We start from the raw sequence: 7,287 nt of genomic DNA on the forward strand, positions 1-7,287 counted from the left end.
ACTAGTCGCTATAGATTTAAACGTGAAAGATAGTTACAAACCAAGCATTGTATCATCCGTTAAGCCGAAAAAGACTTACCAAACACTTATTTGAAATGTTTTAAGAGATTCGTGAAAATATTTTCGATTTTTACAGACATATAGAATGTTTTTATAATTTTACACAAAACTGGCAGAAAAACACTCGTTTTCGCACTGTTTGACGCACCCGATAAGTTTTTCGCGCCAAAAACCGAACCCGGACTAAATTTGGACCGGGATTTTCATATTTGGGCTTGAAAAATCAGAAATTTGGGCCAAAATGGGCCCAAAGTGGGCCCATAAGGAGTTCCGATCGCAAAGAGGGGGGGCTACCCCAAAAATTGTATAACTTGTTTTAGAAGCTTGGTTGAAACATCATTTTCACTCAAAACATTCTCCAAAGCAGCTGCAAGCTGATCTGCATCCAAACCCTTCAAAACCTAGGTATCTTAATCATTTTCATCATTTTTAACTTGATTTGATTATGTTAATAACATATAAACATGTTTTAATTGACAAAAATCATTCCTAACCATGTAAAAATCCTAAAAATGGTCCATAAACATGTTTTGATCATACACATGGTAAGGAACCTGGTTTGATAGTTTTTTTGGCCATAAACACGGATTAAAGGGTTGAAACGGCATTTTTACGATTCAAAAGTTCGTTTTTGTGCACTAGCCGAAACCCTAACTCAAGGGCTGTTATGTTGATGAAAAATTGCTTGGTATGTGATATAGGACTTGTATCTAGCCTACATAGGGGCACATGAACTTGAAAAGTTGATTAGAAAGGCGGAAACGAACCAAAACCGCTAAGGTAATGCCAAAACACTCGCTTACGGGCTGTTTATGTTAAGGTTATGATGTGCATATTATTAGGCCTTGAAATGTTTCAGAGACATCAGGGACCATGTCATTGAGTCCCTGTTAAAATTTGGTAATTTTTTGACCATCCGAGAATATTTGGCGAATTTATTACCAAATTGGGACGTTTAATGGTGAAAAATAGTTAAAATGCTTCAAAAATTATGAAATTTTTTTGGGAACTTATATTTAATGTATTTTAATCACATATGAATTTTGGAATCATTTGGAGAAGTCTAAAGGTGTTTTGTGCATATGCGTTCGTGTGAATTTTTATAGCCGAATTTGGGCCGAAAAGAATACCGCATGAGCTTTTTACATTCTAGAATTGATACAGGCTATTTTGGGATATAATTTGAGTATTCGGGAATTTTTGTGGAATTTTTGGAAATTTTTTGGGATAAACGGACGATTTTCAGGCGAAATATAACTGATAAAATGAATTTTTATAAATTAATAAATCAGTAAATAATTCTAGAAATATTTTTATAAAAATCTAAATATTTTAATTGATAAGTGGCTAAATTTTCATAATTTAATGATTAACGGTTAATTAATTATGTTAATTTGAAGATTAAACAAACTTAGTTTTTATAAAAACTGGCAAGTTCGCGACTAACGAACCTGCGGGAATATCAAAACACCAAGAGTGATCAAAAATCATATTTTTGGATTAACTAAGTAAAAATGGACTTTTCTTTGAGAAACCTGGACAATCCGGATAGATTGTGCGCGTTTCTTCTTAAATCAAACTGAATAAACGGAAACAGGCCCCGTAGCTAATCTGGGACCCCAGTATGTGATCCTTCTTTATAACATAATGATTTTATTAACCAATACATTTACCCAAACTCATTTCCCCATAACTATTTTCTGAACGCGGAAACTAACAACTTGGCCCAGTTGGGAAAACGGGAATCTGAGCCAAGTTCGGTTTTAAGTATTAGACATTGAACAACATCACAACCTAAGCCTATTACCACTTTCTGGGCGTTCCAGCTATACCCAGATTAGTTATACAGCCCAGTTTAGTATTGAGATTATAATAATATTAACCTATTAATATTTTTATAATATTGATTATAGGAAACCGTGATTGCAAGTTATACAAACCTCGAACCGACGTGCTACTGATTATCTACTAAACAGTGAGTTTCATGACCCCATTTCTAAACTATTTAACGAACTTTTAGGGTGAAAAGCATGTTTGATTACATATACATACCTGAAACATGTATTGATGTGAATTATCTAAGTGCTAACACACGAAAGTCCCCACTAACACAGTGATTAACTTCGAGCCGGTGGCTTGTGAATATTACTATTGGTTTGACAAACCCAAACGGAGCCGGCATGTGTTGCTGAGACTTTACCCCGTTTTCACATGACCATAATTATACAGCACGCTATGTAGTGTTAGACATAGCTTCTTGGAGCATATTGTGGGCGGAAAGGGGGTCACAGTGGTTGATTGGGCGTGGGAAATGGATGCACGTAGCACAAAACGGTCAAGGCTTCACTGTAGCTTAGCATAATTACATCATTTACATACATACATACTTATATCATGATTACAAGTGTTAACTTGTGAATATTCATAATTGTTTTCTTGAAACTCGTGAAACTCACCAACTCTAGTAGTTGACCCGTTTTAAACTGTTTTTCAGGTGTACCTAAATCGGAATGATTTGCTGATCTGTTACTTGCCCAAAGTGTGTGGTTGATGCTATGTGAATAGAAGCAAGGGTGCTAGTGGTAAGATCGTATAGTTAACGAATTAGTTTGGTTTGTAGCACCTAGACTGTAAAACAATGATAGAACAATGAAATGTAATATATTGTAAATTAGTTGTAATGTTTCTTTATAAACAATGTGTAAATACCAGAGGTGTCTGTTACATTCCCGTTTTACGCTTCCGCGTTGTGCTAGTCGGGGTGTGACAAGTATCACTATCATAAAAATATATCGTTAGCATTCGATAAAATACAAAGTCATTAAATAAAAAGATATTGCATATTATAATTGTTCCTTACGTGTTTCATGTTTTGAAAAATATCATCAATTGCGACTTTGCAAAAGAACTCATTCTTAATATACCAAATATAAGCATCATTCATATAATCGTCACCTAAATGATTACGCAAATCCGAATTTATGTGCTTCAGTGAAGAAAAAACATTTCTCAAACGATAGACTAGCAGATATTGGTTGTTGGCTATAGTTGAAACCTTGAGGCGAACGGCGAAGGAAATGAGGCAATGGCCATCTGGTCGACAGAAAGAAGCCGATCGGTTGCTGAGTCGATGGCCAATGTTTTTATTTGTTTATTTATTTATTTTTTATCTAGGTATTTTGTTTAAGAATGTTAATTGGATTGGGCTTATTGACCCATTCTATGAGTATTTGGGCCTTTTATTAATCTATATATGGGTAGAGGTGCACAAATCGGGTTTTTTTAAATACCCGGGTTCGGGTATGGAATCGGGTTTGGGTATGGCAGGGTATTGGAAAATCGGATATTGGTAATACCGGGTCGGGTTCGGGTCCTGGTATTGTCTCTAAAAATCATGCCCTATGCATCTGGTTCGGGTCGGGTATAGAGCCGGGTATTCTAAAACCGGATATTTGAATACCCTGTTTCCGGGTATTGAAAAAACCCTATTTTTGGGTTTTCTTGAGGTTTTTTTCCAGGTATAGATCGGATTTTTTTAAGGGGTTACAATTTTTAGGGGTATTTTCGGGTATTTTCGGGTATTTTCAGGTATTTTTTGGGTAATTTGGGGTATAGATCGGGTATTTGAAAAACCCGGTTTCGGGTATTGGAAAAACCCAGTTCCGGGTATGGAACCGGTTCCGGTTTTCGGGTATTACCGGGTATAAATCGGGCTCGGTTCCGGGTACGGATTTTTGTACGAAATTGCATATCCTATCTGTACCCTACGGGTAGGGTCGGGTACGGGTTCAGGTCTTAAAAACCCATGTATAAAAAAAACCGGTTCCGGGTATTTTTTTCGGTTCCGGTTCCGGGTTCGGGTTTTTTGTGCACCTCTATATATGGGGTAATATGTTATTATTGGCCCATATATAATGTTTGTTAATAATTTTTATAATTATTTTAAAATTTTTTTATATTTTATGAAAAGAATATTCGTTACTAAACTAAAAAATATAACTACAACTTTTTATAGTCAATTGGTTCGAATATAATTTTTTAAAACGATACTGGCTTCGCTTGTCGAAAAAGAATGGGTTCGCAAGTTAATTCAACACTATAGGTTATATATAAAACCGAAAAAGAACCGGGTTCGGCTGAACCCGGTGGTGATAGAGCGGCTCCGCCACTGTGAGCCAGCAATGATTATTTTCTATGATAACAACTCAGCAATGGTCCTAACCAATAATTAGGCATTCCACATTTGTATTAAGCATGTAGACATCAAGTTTAACTACATTAAGGACTTGATTGAAGATAAACGAGCAGATATTTATGATGAACCAGAGGCTAGTTTAATAAAAATATTGAGAGAGAGAGAGAGAGAGAGAGAGAGCCTTTTTCATATGTCAATAAAAGATGAAATACAAAGCATAAGGAGAACCCTCCTTTAAATAGAACAGGAAAACAAATGGCCATGCTTATAACTCGCACAACCTGAACAACTTATTCAAAATTCAAATGTAAACAAACTGACTAGATCAACCAAAAAAGACTCCACAACTCCTGACCAAATCTAGCACGTGCAGAAGACTTAATTGTGCATGCTTTCCACCTTTTCAATTTTGTATGGGAGTGTTGTGTCAACTTTAACCCCCCCCCCCCCCCCCCCCCTTGATATACACTCCTGCATTCCAACCTTGTGTCTTAAATACACCAGCTTTTCTCTTGGACTTGCCTTAGTCATAAGATCTGCCAATTGCTCGCCAGCACCACAAAATTCCAACTTGACTTGACCCTGATTCACCATAACTCTGATAAAATGATACTTAAAGTTCAATGTGCTTTGAACGGCCGTTCATGATAGGATATTTGGACAAGTTTATTACATGATAGAATAACATAGTTTCTTGTTCCTGAGCTGTAACCAAGCTTATTTAAATCCTCTTTAATCACACTGCTTGACATGCACCTCCTGTAGCTGAGATATACTCAGCTTCTGTACTTGAGAGAGGCACAGTATTTTGATTTTTAGAACACCATGTCACAGCTGCATTACCAAGGAGAAACACATTTGTAGACACACTTTTTCTATCATCCAAACATCCTGCCTAATCACTATCAGTATATTTAACCAACCGAACATCATTCTTTTTTTCATACCATAAACCAAAACCAGTTGTGCCTGCAATGTAATTGAGCACTTTCTTAACATCACCTAGGTGTTGTTTTGAAGGAGTCTGCATGAATCTTGCCAAGACTCCTACAGCAAAAGCCAAATCTGGTCTTGTATGAGTGGGATACATAAGTCCTTCTACAGACTTTTGTACGTTGTTTCATTCACCTTGTCTTCACCATCATCAACCTTGAACTTATCATTAGGACTCTTAGGAACAGCTTCGACTTTGCAATCCTTTATATGGAATTTACCGAGTAGGATCATAGCATACTTCTCTTGACTCACAAATACACCCTTTTTAAACTATTTTACTTCCAACCCAAGAAAGTATTGCAGAAGCCCCATGTTTGTCATTTCAAAGACCTCCTTCATTCCTTGCTTGAATTCAAGAATGAGTTGTTCATAGGAACTTGTGCATATGATATCATCCACATAAAGGCAAACATAGATAATATCATGTGCATCAGTTTCTTCACATACAATGTTGGCTCATTAAGGCTTCTATGATACCCATTCTGAGTAAAATAACCATCTATGATACCCTCGGGGCCTGCTTGAGTCCACGTAGGGCTTTCTTAAGCTTATAACACTTTTTCACTTGAGTTCTTCAATTCATACCCATTCGGTTGTTCAACATAAATGTCTTCTTCAAGATCTCCATTCTAGAAGGTTGACTTCACATCTAATTGATGTAAAGACCATCCTCTTTGAGCTGCCACAAAAAGCACAACCCTGATTGTTTCAAATCTAGCTACCGGGGTAATAGTTTCCTCGAAATCAATACCCCTTCTTTGAGAGTACCCTTTAGACACTAATCTGGCTTTGTGCTTCACTATTTGCCCATCAACACTGAGCTTAGTTTTAAACAACCACTTCAGACTAACAACATTCTTACCAAAGGGTAAAGAGACTAATTCCCATGTATTTTTTCTCTCTATGGCAACTAGTTCTTCAGCCATGGCAATTTGCCATTCTTTCTTTTGAGCAGCATCATGATAACACATTGGATCACATATACTTAAAGTGAATTGTAAGTGCATGTATTCTTCTGGTTCAAGTGCACTAGTAGATGTATACATATCAGACAAAGGACGGATATTTAAATGTGTTTAAGAGGTACCGGTTGTACTTGATTGAGACCCTTCATGCAAAGTTGTCTGACCAACCATGTCCACTAAACAAGAACCAGGTGAGGTAGGTGACACCATGTCACACCCCAACCTACGGTGGAGTATGCCGGGGAGCGACAAAATTGTATCATAGCTCAAAAGACGCTAAAATAAATCCACGTGTCAATATCTAAATTATTAAATTCATATTATTCAAGTACACAAATGCACAAACATTGTCTCATAAAAAATAAACATAATAATTAAATAAAAAGAACTAAGTAGTCTTTAATTATTCATCATGCATCCTAAGGTCCAACTATTCTTTAATCCCTTGATTCTTCATCCAATATAGCTACCTGCGCCATGCGGGAAAAGTTTGTCAACATAAAGTTGAGCAAGTAATCACGATTTTTGAATACATATAATATAAAAATGACAATTCCTTGCGATAAAATGAAATATTACAACTAGCATAACACCAATATAACAATAATATAAAAGTTGTCTTTTCACTCGAATCCCATGGATAACGAGCTACTCCGACACCGTATGATCATACTAATGAGGATGAGGATAAGATACCAACCACCAAAACATAAATTAAACACATAGTCACATTTGCACGTATAACCAATTGAGCAACATCATATAACGCAAATAGTGGAATTGTAGTGAAAAATTGATTAACGCATAACGCCCCCAAAATGTAAAACGGTAAAAAAGGGGATGTGAATTACTTACTTTATATGTGGATTAAATGAGGATGAGATTATAATAAAAGAAAATGAGGACGAACACGTTCAAGCCTTCGAGATACGTCAACAAAGATGCCCTAATTGTTAACGATAGTATAATTAATAAATGAGGAAAAGAATTAATAAGCCATAACGATTTGAGGTTTCATGAGATGTCATTATTGCATCTTAATCGGTTTGAAATATTTGAGAGTCGTTTAGG

Source organism: Bidens hawaiensis, unplaced genomic scaffold, assembly GCF_021521415.1.
Source record: "Bidens hawaiensis isolate Kalapana, Puna unplaced genomic scaffold, B.hawaiensis_p1.1 tig00002181_1, whole genome shotgun sequence".
NCBI lineage: Eukaryota > Viridiplantae > Streptophyta > Magnoliopsida > Asterales > Asteraceae > Bidens > Bidens hawaiensis.